Consider the following 16,413-nt stretch of genomic DNA (forward strand, 5'->3'; position numbering starts at 1 on the left):
GTCTTTTCAAAAGGTCGCGTAGCTGGTTCCAGCAGAGTGCAGGGATGCTCTGCCAAATGGAGCACATTACAGTTAGTTTGATCCTTAGCAGGGCTTTTTTTCTGGGGAAAGAGGTGGTGGAACTCAGTGGGTTGCCCTCGGAGAAAATGGTCACATGGCTGGTGGCCCCGCCCCCTGATCTCCAGACAGAGGGGAGTTTACAAGTGAGCGGCGCAGAGGGCGATCTCAACTCCCCTCTGTCTGGAGATCAGGGGGCGGGGCCACCAGCCATGTGACCATTTTCAAGAGGTTCTGGAACTCCGTTCCACCGCGTTCCCTGATCCTTAGCTATTTCATTGACGGCCAGCAGGAGGTGCTAATGCTGCTTGTAGCACTGCTCTAAGGCATAGCGTTGCAAGCCCATTGTGCGTTGCGAGGGAGGGGAGGTTTGCGAAGACGGCCATTGCGCGAGTGTGTGTGCTCTCTGGTTAATTGAGCCCTGAGGATGAAAAGTAGCAACCTGAACACGATTAAGCTCCAGGGTGAGGAAAGGAGCCTTCACTGTGGGGTTGGGAAAGCTGCTGAGTCGCCTGCCACACCTTGGGAGGATGAAAGATTTATTTACAATACAGAGCACTGAGTTTGAAGCGAACGGATTATTAAATCTATCCCTGGGAGGTAAGCCACGGAGAGCGGCAGGAATCTGGCTTATCCCAGAGATTGGCCACACCCTGGGCTCGAAAAGAGGCAGGGTGGGACCCAGACTGGTTTGGTAACTTTAGCAGGCAGCAACTGTGCGCCTACAAACCACAATGTCTTGGAGGTTTGGGAAGACACCTCCACCAAAATGGCTGATCCTACGGACGAGATGGCTTCCCGTTGCACTTTCCCTTCTGCCGACTTCCCTGACAAAATCCACAGCACTAGAATCTTCTAGAAAGGTTAGGAAGTCTCTGCATGCCCTCCCGGGCCTCTGGCTCACGTGCCTCTTGACTGGGGCAGACTTCCCTCCTTTGATCTCTTATCTTCCAGCTTTGCTTTTTCTCCATAGAGAGAACAAGAAATTTCCTGAAGCATTCAGCTTACTAACAAAGCACTTTGCAACTTTGATCGAATCCACATTACTCATTCTAAGTCGCATGTTCCCCGCATTCCCCACGCAATCCCAAGTGCCGGTCACATTACCTCATTAAACAGACGCATTTCATTCGCATTTCTCCCGAATATGTGGTCACAGGTTTTCAACGGGAGTTTCACGGTGGCCGTGAACGGGCCAATGCGCAATTTAAGCAGTTTTTTTTAAAGCCACCCCCCTTCCTATCTCTCCGGCCGTTCCGAGAGTTCCTCTTGGCTGATTCAACTTGCAAGTGCTCCGTAGTCTGCAAAAGACTGTTTTTGACTTCATAGCATTGGATTTATTGATTATGCTGTTTCTGAATCAAATCTGGTAGTTTGAAAAATCATTTTGGGGTGAATCCACCCTCAGAACGGACTCGCGAAACTTCCCTTTTTAACTGTTTTTAATTTTTTTATTTTATATTACTGTAATATCGAAATTATGAAATATCGAAATAATGACACTCCAAGGAAGTGAAACTTCAGTAAAATTCAGCCACTGAACTGTCCTGCATAGGAAATGCCCACGAAAGCTTCCCACATGCTTCCAAATTTCCAAAAAAGAAACGGGAGAGAGCCATCAGTGCTGTCAGTGGGGGAAAGAGAGGCATCATTATCTTCAATGATGTTTCTTTATAAGGCAAGATCGAAATAACGGAAAAGTGCACTCAAAATTTTTTTAAAAAAATGGGCGAGGAAAAAAGGTCCCGCCCAAAAAAGCGGTTTTCGAGCGGCCGTGTGACCGGAGGGACACGCGAGAAAGACGGATTGGAAGCAGGAATGTGAACGAAGAGGAAAAGATCGCGGATTGGAGGCAAACGGAAGATATCCGATAAACATGTGGGTAATCGGTGAATGTGGATTCGACCACCCTTTGGCATCTTCGGAAGCAACTAACAATCAATGGTGCATAACCTGAACTTGAGATATGACGTTTGTCATCCTCTGTGTAAATGGCAGCTGACTTGGCTCAAACGAAGTGGCTGGGTCGCTCTGATTCCAGCCACGCTAGTGGATCTTACAAGATACTGGAGATCAGCCACTGAGGCGATCTGACAGCTGGGAGGGGTGTGTGATGCCGCTCTAGCTAAAATCTTGACCAAGTTGACTCCATCTGTCCTGTGAACATTTAGATTCTCATGGAAAGAGAGAGATGATCCGTTCCCACAGAAGGCCCAAATCTTAAACGGATTTTCTTGTCATGAAATGAAAGATCCTTCCAAGCGACAGTGCTGAGGATCACAGCCTAAAATAGACAGAACAGATACAGTCCACATATTTCAACGTGCTGCTCCTTAACAGGTCACACGTGATTGTTTTGTACGCAGTGGAAGTAGAATGCTTTGGTCCAGTCGCAATATTGTAGACAGTACTTCTGGTCCACCTTAATCTCTGGTTTCGCCATGTTTACCACAGTAGCACAAGGTCATTTCAGTCTAGCTAAGGTTTATTCAACAAATTCCAGAGGAGGAGCCAAAATGAGACACAGTCCTGTTGCACCAAAAAGACTAATTCATTTCATAGAATCATAGGGTTGGAAGGGACCTCAGAGGTCATTGGTCGAACAGCCTACAGAATGCAGGAAATTCAAAACTCCCCCCCCCCCCCCACACACATACACCCAGTGACCCCTGCTCCATGCACAGAAGATGGCAAAACTGGCCTGGGGAAAGATGTGTTTAGATTGGCCCGTCAACCAGCTGCTGAAAAGACCTTCTATGCATCCAACAGAGCTGCTCTCTCACCTGACATTTCACCCAGTCATGTCTGGCCCAAAGAGAAGCTGCTCCTTGCCCGTCCCAATTCTATGGCACAACCAGGTTACTCTGACACCAGAAAAAATATCACTAAAGGGGTGTGAAGAAGGCAGCATGAGTTAGAGCCAAGGGAAACAGGTTTGTTCACCTCATCGGGAGACGAACACCTCCCTACTAGTATTTCCAGCCCAACCAGGAGTTTTTTCTCCTGGGAAATCTGTCCCCATCATCTCCAGCCTCCTCTTCTTCAATGGCCCAAAGAGGTAGACCTAATCCATGTGAGATGGGATTGTCAGGTTGCTGCTATTAAAATCCCACATGGAGACTTACCTGATCTTGGCCTTCATCAAAGCCGCCACGAACAGATAGAAATAGTGAGTATTTTAATGGTGTTCCGCATCAGCGCCAGCCATCAGTGTGGCTCAGTTGATGGTGCCATCTTGTAACCGAAGAAGATCTTTCCCAGCAGTTAAGATGGAGGTGTTACTAGCGACCAAGATCAAGATAATTCATGTTATGGGGGTATTCCCACTTTCCATGTATGGATGTGAAAGACGGACAAGGAAGAAAGCTGGCAGGAAGAAAACGGATCCATTTGAAATGTGGTGCTGGAGGAGAGTTTTGCAGATACCAGGGACGGCCAAAAAGACAAATAAGTGGGGTCTAGATCAAATCAAGCCTGAATTCTGCCTAGAAGCTTAAAATGACAAAACTGAGGCTGTTGTACTTTGGTCACATCATGACCAAAGAGCCAGTTTGGTGTAGTGGTTAAGAGCAGCAGAACTCTAATCTGGAGAGCCGGGTCTGATTCCCCACTCCTCCACTTGAAGCCAGCTGGGTGACCTTGGGTCAGTCACTTAAGAATGGCAGGACCCTAATCTGGAGAGCCGGGTTTGAGTCCCCACTCCTCCGCTTGAAGCCAGCTGGGTGACCTTGGGCTAGTCACAGCTTCTAGGAGCTCTCTCAGCCCCACCCACCTCGCAGGGTGTTTTGTGTTGGGGATAATAATGGCATACTTTGTAAACTGCTCTGAGTGGGTGTTATCCTGAAGGGTGGTATATAAATCGAATGTTGTTGTTATTATAAGATAAGACTCTCTGGAAAAAGGAAAATAACGTTCCCCAGGGATGTTTTGGGTCAGGAAAGCTCTGTGTGTATGAGTGCGTGCACATGTGCACACACGCACACTCGCACACACGTGCAAGTTCCATGATGTCTGACTGTCCCATCTGAAGCCAGGCCAGGGAAACAAAGCTGCGACATGTTTATACATTGTGAAATGAGGCTTGGCTTCATTGGTGGTGCCCACAGCTCCAGGGGTACTAAAGAGGGCTTTGTCTCTTTGGAGAATTTGCAGCCAGCCTGTGTCTAGTTCTGGGTCTGAAACAGGACTGGTCCAGTCCAACCCCCTTCACAATGCAGGAAATTCACAAATACTCACCACAAGCTCAGTGACCCCCCTGCTCCGTGCCCAGAAGATGGCAAAACACTGTCAGGATCCCTAGCCAAACAGGCCTGGGGGAAATTGCTACCTGACCCTCTGGTGGCGATCGGCCTTACCCTGGGCATGTAAGAAGGGGCCCCGAGAACTAAGCCCTGGTGTGCCCCTTCCTGCCCTCCCTCTCATGGCTTCATGGGTAGTGCTCATGGCTGCAGGGGTCAAGGGGGCTGGTATCAAGCAGGCATTCTTGGGTGCCAATCCCAGCTAGCATAAGTGGCAACAGGGCAGGTGTTTGAGAAAGCAGGAGGCCTTGGGAGGAGGGAAATGCTCAGGAAGGGCCACAGCAGGAAAGGGGGCTTGAGGCAGAAGGGGAGGGACGAGAAGGCACAGGGGAGGATATTTCCTTGTTTTCACTGCTCCAAGTGCGCAGAATACTCCGCGAGGAACAGCCAAAGCAGAGACCCCTGCCTGCTCGCTATTTTGGAAAACGGATTGGCGGGGGGGGGGGAGGCAGGAGCCCTTCCCCTCCCCAGCGTGACATCCTGAGGCCATTTGGGATCTCCTTTATTATTCCCCACAGTTGCTGAGTGGCTGCAAGAACCCAAGTTGGGGAACCCTGACCCAAATCTTTACAAACCTGCACATCTGGCCCTGAGGGAGGGGTATCACCTGGCTGCAATGAGGAAGGGGCTTCAGCAGCAGGGAGAGGTGAGGATGGAATTCCTTGCTCCTGGTTGGGAAATTCTTGGAGGTTTGGGGTGTGGGGCCTGGGGAGGGTGGGATTTGGGGAGGGGAGGGATCCCTTCAGCTATAGAGTCCACCTTCCAAGGCAGCCATTTTCTCCAGGGAGATAGATCAAGATGGGTAACCGTGTTAGTCTGTTCGTAGCAGTGGAAGAGAGCACCTATAAGAGTAACAAAATTCGTGGTAGGGTAGGAGCTTTCGTGAGCCACAGCTCACTTCTTCAGATACCTTTCAGTATCTGAAGAAGTGAGCTGCAGCTCACAAAAGCTCCTACTCTACCACGAATTTTGTTACTCTTATAGGTGCTACTGGACTCTTATTTTCTCCAGGGGAAATGATGTTGCAATGCCATATAACTTATAAAGCTACAAGGGGAGATCCACCCGGGAAAGTTAGCCACCAAGTGTATATAGACTTGGTGACCTCCTGGAAGTTGGCAACCCTGGTGAGGGGGCTGAGGAGGGTGGCCAGAGGAGAGGACAGAGTGGGCCGTGGTGAGAGCCAAATGTTTTCTCAAGAGGACAGAGGAAGCGGCTTCCACTTTTGCACGGGAGAAGTGCCATGCAGGTTGTTAAAGTCTTGGGGTGATAAGCACCCAGGGGCAACTAGTCTGGCCTCCTGCTAGGAAGGGAAAGATCTGGGAATGCAGGAGGGCCCTGTAGGCAAAGGAAGTTTGACAATACGATGGAAATGCCAGGGAAATCTCATCCTGACAGATTAGTGCACAAAAGCAAGACGGGAACAAATTTGCTCCTGAGCAGGCCGTGGGTGGCTGAAGCCACTGAGAACAGCCTGGGGTTCTGGCTCTGAGGGCCAAGCTACTAGTGAGGAATGACACTTGAACGGCAAGGGATCTAGTGGAGCGCAAGTGAACAGGGAGGAATACATGTGAGTCTGTTCACTTGCCGTTCAAGTGTCACTTGTCACTTGTAGCTTGGCCCTGAGAGAGAGGCATGACCCCAAACGCTGCTTCTCTCAAGCTTCGGGGGATAAGATGCAAACAAGAGGAAGCGTTCATGTCCCCTTCCCCAATCTTCCACCCACCCCCTTGGCTTCCCTGGCCACAGACTCTTGGATTCCCTTGCTGTGTCCTAGCTACTAGAACTAGAACTCCTTTTCTTACCCAGGGTTGCCAACCTGCAGGAGAGGCCTGGAGATCTCCCAGAATTACAACTGCTCTCCAGATGACAGAGGTCAGTTCCCCTGGAAAAAAGGGTTGCGTTGGAGGATGGGCTCTACGGCTGAGGTCCCTCCGCTCCCCAAATCCTGCCTTCCCCGGGCTCCACTCCCAAATCTCTAGGAATTTTCCAACCCAGAGTTACAGCCGTACATCAAGATGTCGCAGAGGACTCTCAAGCAACCCCACCCCCCAAACATCCAGTTATCTCTTGGTTTGTTGATCAGAGTTTCTCTATTCCAACTTTCAGCCCTGGGCAGGGCAGCATTTGTCTTTTTTTGCACTCATGCAGGGAGTGCAAAAAAAAAATTGTGCAATTGTGGTGCCAGTGTGGTGTAGTGGTTAGAATGCCATACCAGGAGATGAGTTTCACAAAGGTCACCCAGCGACTTTGGGCCTAGGGTTGCCAGCCTCCAGGTAATAGCTGGAGATCTCCTGGAAATACAACTGATCTCCAGGCCATAGAGATCAGTTCCCCTGGAGAAAATGGCTGGTTTGGTGGTGGACTTTATGGCATGATACCCTGCTGAGGTCCCTCCCCTCCCCAAATCTCACCCCCTCCAGTCTCCATCCCCCTACCCCAAATCTCCAGGAGTTTCCCAGCCTGGAGCTGGCAACCCCACTTGGGCCAGTAACATACTCTCAACGTAACTTTGCATAATTAACTGAATTGTTGTGCGGTTCACACGGAGGGAAGAGAGGCTGACGTCCCCCACTTCTGAGGTCCTTGCGGGAATGCACGTCCGGCTTCCCCCATGCCAACATGGAAGCCGCCGCCTCTTGTTGCAAAAATGCCTGGTTCGTTAAGACCTGGTGCATTGCCCAATAATTACCCCAAGATTGGAGAACTTTGAAGAGGAAAAGCTTTTATTTCATGAAATTCGGGGACAGAGTTTCAAGCAAGTAAAAACACTCTGAGCTCACTCGAGAAAGACGGGGGTGATCTTTTATACCTTGTCTCCGTTCTGAGACAAAGACCACCCTCTTCTCTCAGCTCTAAGTGAAACTTTCTCTTCTTCGGGTTTCAACCGCCTTTCTTTTCCAGCTTCTGCTGTCTTGCTGTCTAAGCTGTTCTCTGCACAGTTACACTCTCAAGGCCAAGCAACTAAACTGTTTTGTATTTCAAGCGAACAAGAAAAATGGCTGTGCTTTTGCTTGCACACTGTCCTGTTGAGAAAAACTCTGATTATCACCACGGCCCTCTCTCTACTCAACTCTGAGAGCCAAGCTACAAGTGACACCTGACACAGGTTGGACACTTGTCAGCTGCCCTCAAGTTTTGATGGGAAATGTAGGCGCCCTGGTTTTACAACTTGGCTCTCCATTACAGCTGCAAGACCAGGGTGCCTACATTTCCCATCAAAACTTGAGGGAAGCTGACAAGTGTCCAACCTGTGGCAGGCATCACTTGTAGCTTGGCTCTGAGAGCCAAGGTGCAAGTGAGGAATGACACTTGCCGGCAAGTGTCATTCCTCACTTGTAGCTTGGCTCTGAGTCATCAGGGGCAGGCCTCAGCCTCTTTGCTCGTTTCTTGGCCCAGCAGAACAACTGGTTGGCTGTTGCGTGAAATGGGGCTGGACAAGATGGACCACGGGTCTGATCCAGCAGGGCTGTGCTGATGTCACCGTGTCCCGGCTACAAGCCAAGTGGGCCCTGTGGCACTGCCGGCACCCAAGGAGGGGGACATGGCTCTCAGCTTGCATCCCCTGATTCTTGATGTGTGGCCTGGGGAGGGTCTCCAGGAAGGGAAGACTTGGGTGTGTGCGAGAAGGCCGGCGTGAGAGCAGAAAGGACTGCCTGAAATGGCCCGAGTGCAGGGAATGGGCAGGAGCCAAGGGCGACTCTGCTCTCTCTCGTGCATAACTATCTCACCGATGCATCAGCATGGCGTGGGGCGAGCCCTCGTCATCACAAACACAACCGAGGAGCGTCGGAACATCAAGCGATTCGTTGCAATTGGTGCTTAATAAGTGTGCGGGAAAAGTCATCATCCATCAAGATCTCAACCTTTCCACGTGTGCGCTCGGATGTCAGAAAGTGAATGTTGCCCCCGACTTCCATTTTTGCTGCAAAAAATGTTGTTTTAGAAAGCAGCAAAAATAATCACAACCCCACCCCCTCCACATCTTTTCTTATGCATCCCACCCCTTCCACGGTCATAGCCGTGGCAAGGTGGAACATGTTCTTGGCTGGGCTGGCCCTCCTTAGCCGAATGTGCATCCAGATGCAGACGGCTTTCTTTCACATTACACTACCTTGAATGGGGCAGACATTTGAGTGGCTTCCACGTGGAGATTTTGCCCCGAGTAGCCAAACGGACGCCCTTGCTTTGGGGTGATCCCCCTGATGTTCTACTCTCTCTGAGCGTGGGGCTTTCCCCTTTAAGCTGGAGCAAAAGAAAAGCCCCCTTTGCTCTTGACTAAAAGAGGAAATGGTGTGGCTTGCGATGTGAAAGCTCTGTCCATCGATGGTTTCCTCCCCCTCTCCTCAGCCTTTTAATGGGTTCGATTCGTCTTATAGCTGAGCTGCGGTGTCCCTTTAACTCCAGCTCAGCCATGGATTGGGAAAGGATGAGTCCCTTCTGCACTGGTCTGATGAATCACAAGGAGGCGACGGCAGCGGCAGCAGCAAAGGGGGTGCAAGGATGGGGCTGTAAGGAAGCCACACGCTGCTCACCTCCACCCACCTTGCCGCTGCTTCCACAGCAGATACTGTGTTTTATACCTCCATGTGGAATGCATCTTGGATGTATGTCCCACCGTGAGAGTGCATCGGGCCCAGGTGCCTCTGCAACCAGGATAATCTTCCGCCTCTCCTCACTAGACAGTAACTGTTTGCAGTGCAAAAAGTTGCCAAGGGTGTGTGTGTTTTGCAGGATCAAAGTGGCACATACAAGATCCGTCAAATATGACAAAGGCAAAATGGGATACATAATACTGATTTGCTGCCCAGAGGCACAGGCGGGGTGTCGATAGTGCACAGCATGTGCCCGTGAGATTGCCAAGTTGACAGCATCGGCCACCAATCACAGCCAGCCCCACCCACCATACTGTGCCACTTCTCTTGCTGCTGGGAGGACACGCAGCTCCACCCAGCTGGCAGGCCAGGAAAAGAACAGTGGACCTTCCAGAATGAAGCTGGAAACAAAAGCGTGGGTATCGCACAAACGTTTGCGCTGTTTCCCACACTCCGCAGCCCAACCTTCTGCAGAACCTCAAGGCCCACCTCTCTCACAAGTGGGCATCGACTCCAGCACCTCCTCGTGCCCAATTTGGGTGGTGGCTTCTGAGCCACAGTGCCACGGACAGTTTTGTGGTGCTTCACCAATGGAAGCCATCGCGTTGTGCCCCGGCCTGGAGGTGTCGGAGTCACCTGTATTTCAGACCCGTTGTTCTGTTCCTCAGGAACTCGCGTATCTCTGAACGGAATACTGTAACCTAACAGGCTCCCCAAGCCCATAACTGTTAAACAACAAGGTGACTATTACAGTTATTGTGAGTTGTGAAAAAGCAACTGCAACAAAAAACACTTCTAGCAAACGGGCTTTTTAAAACCATGAATGGGCTCTTGGACCTTGCTGAACGTCACCCGCCAATGCATACACACCCTCCAAAATGTGAACTGGCATTGGATTGGTTGCCTGAAAAGGCTGGGGGAGGGGGAGGCTGCAGTGCCTTCTGGGAAGTTTCTCTTACGGCTCGGCTTCAACCACTGCCCTCGTTTCAGGTTCCCTTTTGTGAGAGCTGAAAAATTATTTTTGTCGCTGCAATAGATTCTTCCCAGATTTGGCTCATGCCACTGAATCCCCTGGACTTCAGCTTTCCAAATGAGCCAAGTGTAACAACAACAACAGCAACAAAAACAATAACACAACAACAACTGTGCTTATATATCACTCTTCTAAATAGATAAGTACCCCACTCAGAGCTGTGAACAAAGTCCATGTTCTTATTATCCCCACAATGCAGCTGAGGAGCTGGGGCTGAGAGGAGGGGCTCACGCAAGGCCACCTACTGAGCTCATGGCAGACGTGGGAGTCGAACTAGCAAAGTGTCGATGCACAACCCAACCACTTAACCACTTTGCTACAGCGTTTGCACTGTCCTGTCTGGCATCTCCATGTTTTCTTTTTTCTTTTTACTACTGGCCAGGTTTTCTTTCTGCCAGTCTCCCGGTAGCATGTTGTATCCCCTATACAAACACATTCAATGCACAATGAAACAACACTGCAAAAAGGCAATCTTGATGTGACTGAAATATGTGACTGTGGCATGCACATAACTAAAAAGAATATGGTGCCAAAACAAATCTTGAGATGCACGAACCTACCAGCACCTCAAGGTTGTTTTGTGCTGTGTCCTTATGTATGCACATGTATGTATTGGTAACGTCACAGCAAATCAAGAGAAGGTTGGGACCACTTTGGCAAACTGGATGCTCCAGCTCTGAAATTAATTATAGAAATTCTCCAATTGAAATGTCAGAAATAGAGCTCAGGAAAGAACAAGTTTCCCCCAGTATGCAGCACAGTTCGAATAGCATCCCCCTCTCTTTAAGCTCTTCTGAGTCTCTCTACACATTACTAAGTACCTAGCATGCTCAAGTGCAGGATTGTATGTGCAGTCCTCAGTTCATGTGCAGGCTGTTCTTGCTCGGTGCATGTGCGTGCCGCTTTCACGGGAGCTCCCTTTGTGTGACTGCATCTGCAAGTGATTCTGAAAGGCAAAGTGCCAAGTCAGCTCTGTTTTTGCTACAAGAACAAGTACTGTAGGCTCATTTGTATTGCCAGACAGTAAAGAGTCCAGTAGCACCTTTAAGACTAACCAACTTTATTGTAGCATAAGCTTTCGAGAACCACAGTTCTCTTCGTCAGATGCAATTCAAAGATCCTGTGCATTTCTCTAAGGTGTGAGAAAGTGTCAAGAATTTCGATGAATGGATGTGGGGGAAACTGGGATACTTTTAGAAGTTGAGGAGGAACTGACAGGAAACGTGAATGTGCTTATGGGGAGCAAATTGAAGTGTGACTGTGCAAGCGAGTGCATGGAAAGTTGGAGGGGGGGGGGGACACATGAAATGAGGTTCACTTGAGCATCCCTGTAATGTGTAGAGAGGCTGTCTGTTACTCCGTCTGTGACCCTCCTTTTTCACTCACGATTTCCATTGTCTGCCCTCAGCGTGACTTACGTCTGACCAGCTCTAACAACCCACGAGATTTTGCTAGTTTCTTCGAGGATGTCAGGTTCGGCAGGACAGCATCACAGACACCTGTCAACAGAACACCGTGGCTTACAACCACCAATCAGAATAAAACAGTAGGAGGGGCAACAAAGGCAGAGGGCAGAGAGGGCAAAAGAAGAGAAAAGGAAAATTGCACCAAGCAGAAGCGGCAACCAAGAGAATAAAAGGAAGCCAAAGAATATGGAAGCCACAACCAACGCCTGACGCGGCTATTTATTTGTTTTGAGGCATGTGTCAAAATAGGAGAATATTCAGGCTTTGTTCCTACATCTTGGTGGAGGAAGGAAAACCCTGTGGGGACCCGGGCTCAGCAGGAATTGTTCTCTTTCCATCAGGCCTGTAAGACAGAGATGTTCTGCCGGGCATATGGTGATTGAGGCGGGTGGGCCGTGAAACTGGCCTTCTGCCATGGGGTGTTTACCCCCCTCTCCTGTCAAGATCTAATAGTTGGCTATCTGGCCCCACGGATTGCTGTTTGGGTTGTGCAATATATGTGCTGCTGTCTTTTAGAAATTGTTTTAAAGTAATATGTTTATGTCTTTTATATATGTTGTATTCAACTCTGATTTCGTTCAAGGGAAGAGCGGATTAGAAATATAATAAATAATAATAATTCCATAGCAGTAGAAAAGAGCAAGAGACCAGTAGCACCTATAAGACTAACAAAATTTGTGGTAGGGTGTGAGATTTCATGAGTCACAGCTCACTTCTTCAGATACCTTTTTGTGACACAAACTCTCACCATAGTTAGTGGAGTAAGTGGATTGCAGAAGGTTTTTTAATCTGAAGAAGTGAGCTGTGACTCTCAAAAGCTCCTACCCTACCACAAATTTTGTTAGTCTTATAGGTGCTACTGGACTCTTGCTCTTTTCTGCTGCTACAGACAGACAAACTGAAGAAGTGAGCTGTGGCTCATGAAAGCTCCTACCCTACCACAAATTTTGTTAGTCTTATCGGCGCTACTGGACTCTTGCTCTTTTCTGCTGCTACAGACAGACAAACTGAAGAAGTGAGCTGTGGCTCATGAAAGCTCCTACCCTACCACAAATTTTGTTAGTCTTATCGGCGCTACTGGACTCTTGCTCTTTTCTACTGCTACAGACAGACTAACATGACTACCCATCTTGATCTTCCTTTCATAGCTGCGGGGAAATCTCCTCTTGCCCTTGAAGAGGTCTCATTTCCCTCTTGAGCTCCGAGGAGACAAGTCGTTGCCTCAGCCTGGCATGGCTGCCATGCCAGGATCATGGCGGCATGCCCAAGGTGAGTCAGGCCCAGCCAATTGCTTGCACCCTCTTATCATCCCTCCCCTTGCGCACACACACCCTGTGCTGTTTGTGCAAGACTTACTGTACCTGCAGCTGCTTCTCTCACCTGACAGCAGCCTGTCACCTGCCTTTCAGAGAGGGAAGTGGAAGAGCTGGGCCAAGCTTTGCCGCTTCCCAGTGGCCTCCGCCCGTTCCTTCGACTGCCGGTTCCCATGATGATAAAGAGCCAGGATGGCTAAAGACGGCACCTTGACTCAGTCGCACGTCATCTCCCAGGCAAGCTGGAGTCATCCTTTGATCTGCAGTCTGTCTGGGCTCTCGGTTTCCATCACTCCAGGGCAATGGGGTTTCCGTCACTATGAGCCTGCTCTATGAGCAAGACCTGGTGCATGGCCAGCGTTCCAGCAGGCCCACCACTCACGTCTCCAAATAAATTAGTAAGAGAGTCTTGTCCAGCCATCCCGTCTGCAAAAATGGCAGTTCAGACAGAACCAAACCAAGTAACTCCAGGAGGTGAGATTTGGGTGACAAACTGCAGCTTAGAGCTCCAAGAGCAGATGTGGAAGTTTACTTCCCCCTGCACATCTGGGCACAGAGGTTTCCAGTCCCCAGAGCCCAAGGAAAGACGAGTCCTGCAGTTTTTTTCTGTCCTCCCCCCCCCCATTACAACCTTGGCCTTTTTTGTGTCCTGAAGAAGAGTTTGTAAGACATGGGACATACCAGGATACAAAAAAGTATTGGGGTGGTTTTATTTTATTTTGTCTACATCATCCGAAGTTGCCAAGTAAGCAATCCACAAAGAAAACAAAAATCCCCTCTAACCTGTCTGCCTAAGGATGAATCACAGTACAATATTTGAGAGTACACAATTAACTCTTCATCAAAGAAGGTAGAAATTATAACATCAAAAGTGCAGTCCCCAGAGGAAAAGCATACTATATCAACCGTCTATAAAGTGACGTGCAATAAAATGAGTTAATGATAGAAAACTTAACAACAATAATGTACGCTCAAAGAATCCACCAAGAGTCTATCCAGTTCCATGCAAGTAAATCCATAGAGCGTCTAGCAGTAACACCCATAAAGAACTCTCAAAGAATCCAACAGTTGACAGTCAATCCAATCCCATGTAGGTAAAAAGTGTTCAAGTGCAGGAAGAATGTAAAGTGATACCCTTAAAAAGTTTTTTCTTTTCTTTTTGCAGTATTCAGGAATCATTTCCTGGGCCATTTCACTCATTGGCAGGCCACGCTGAAATAATCTTGGGGCCCAGGCCACTCCCATCCCACCAAAGGGATGTAGCAACTGCTTTCCTTGCCCTCTAATAGCAACAACAACAAGAACAACAACATTCGATTTATATACCGCCCTTCAGGACAACTTAACGCCCACTCAGAGCAGTTTACAAAGTATGTCACTATTATCCCCACAACAAAACACCCTGTGAGGTGGGTGGGGCTGAGAGAGCTCTGAGAGAGCTGTGACTGCCCCAAGGTCACCCAGCTGGCTTCAAGTGGAGGAGTGGGGCATCGAACCCGGCTCTCCAGATTAGAGTCCCACGCTCTGAACCACTACACCAAACTGGCTCCTGCACTCTGCTGGGCTGCAAGGAGACAAGAAGATTGCTCCTGCCCTCACTCACCACTAGCTGTCAGGAGGCAAGAGGTAGCTGCCCACTCTCTTTAACTCCCAGTGAATGGACAAGGGGGGGGCATGCTGGCACCAGCCCTCCCGTTCCCCCACCAGACCAGAGGGAGGCAAGAAGCCCTCATTTGGAGGAGGGCAAGGAGCTGTTCCAGTTGGCAGCAGCGGGTAGGACGTGAAGCAATGGGCTAAAACTACATGCACAAAGGTACTGGCTGGATATTAGGAAAAACTTTTTCACGGTCAGAGTAGTTCAAAAGTGGAATCAGCTGCCTAGGGAGGTGGTGAGCTCCCCTTCACTGGCAGTTTTCCAGAAGAGGCTGGATGAATACTTGTCAGAGATGCTTTAGGCTGATCCTGCACTGGGCAGGGGGTTGGACTAGATGGTCTCTGCATGGACCCTTCCAACTCTGTGATTCTATTATTCTAAGCTGCAACCTGCCATAGGTGGCTGGCAGAGCTGGCTGGCTGGCACCCCTTTGCTACTGGCACCGCAGGCAATCACCTTGGGCTGTCCCTACTTACAGGGAAATTTCCCCATGGGCCACTGTCAAGGAGGCTAAGACCAAACTGGAGCCCCAGCAGCCCTGAGACAGCTGCCACCAACCAGCCACGGTCTGGGAGGGGGCAGCAGGTGACTCCTGGGGCATTCTGGCTGCTGCCAACGGCTGGAGCCTCCGGCTTGCTCCTGGCCCGGTTTTCTGCCCCATCACCCTCCAATGTAGCCCAGAGAAGGGCTAAATGTTCCCCCACAGTTTAAAGGAGCAAAATTCTGTCTTGGGCACCCTCTCCTCAACCGGCAAAAGAGTGAGAAGTAGCAGAGTCTTTATGCCAATTATGGGCACCTCTTGGGTTGTTTCTCCCTCTGCTCTGCCCTCAGTGCAGCAGGAGGGAGGAGATCCGAGCTGGCACATGGCTGTCCTCTCCTCGCCAACTCTTCCATTTATTTGACTTGATTCATGGCTTAAACTAGGTGGCTGGGCGGGGCCGATGAGGTTTTCCATTTTCTTGATGGAGCCGGCCTTTGTTTACGTTCTCAGAAGAAGCCTTCGGCGTTGGGCGTGAAGAAGGGAAGGGCCCCGTGGTTTGCATGTTTATCTCCTCCCTGGCAGCTCAGATGCCTGCAATCAGCTGTCTTGCCAAGCACCAGGTGAAGTTTGTGGGCTGATCTGTTGGGCATCCGCCTGCCCTCCCCTCCACATGGAGAGCCCTTCTAACAGGGACTGCACACAACTGTTGCTGAAGAACAAATCCCACAACTCTTGCCCCAAATGCGCTCTCAATAGTTAGTCAACGGACTGCTGCACTTCCCTCCAAGCTACCGTCCGTAGCTCCCTCACTCTTGAAAGAGAGCACAGCGTGACCCAGCCACTGGGGACCTGCCAACGCACCTGCACACAATGCGCTTCCATGGAACAAGGCCAGAATGGCTGACTCTACTTGCAACCCAGCCCAAAGCACCAGGAAAACTGCAAAAAAGCCGCAGTGAAGGCTGGTGCCAACTGGACTCCCTTTGGAGGGAGAAGGATAAACTGGGACGGCTGGGAGGAGACGGCAGGAGAGGCAGACTCCCAGCGAGATGGGCTCCTGGCCATTAAATAGGGTTGCCAACTCCAGGTCGGGAAATTCGTGGAGATTTGGGAGGGGATCCTGAGGAAGGCGGGGTTTGGGAAGTGGAGAGACGATTACTTTGCCTATTATAGATAAAGATGGGAAATAAAAGATATAACAACAACAATAACAGCAACATTTGACTTATATACCACCCTTCAGGACCCACTCAGAGTGGTTTACACTCAGAGTGGTTTACAAAGTATGTTATTATTATCCCCACAAAACACCCTGTGAGGTGGGCGAGGTTGAGAGAGCTCTGAGAGAGCTGTGACTGGCTTCAAGTGGAGGAGTGGGGAATCGAACCCAGCTCTCCAGATTAGAGTCCAGCTGCTCTCAACCACTACACCAAGCTGGCTCTGGTCCAGGGTGTAATGCCATCGAGTCCACTCTCCTAAACAGCTGTTTGCTGTCGGGGAACTGAACTCAGAAGTT

This window comes from Eublepharis macularius, chromosome 6, assembly GCF_028583425.1.
Source record: "Eublepharis macularius isolate TG4126 chromosome 6, MPM_Emac_v1.0, whole genome shotgun sequence".
NCBI lineage: Eukaryota > Metazoa > Chordata > Lepidosauria > Squamata > Eublepharidae > Eublepharis > Eublepharis macularius.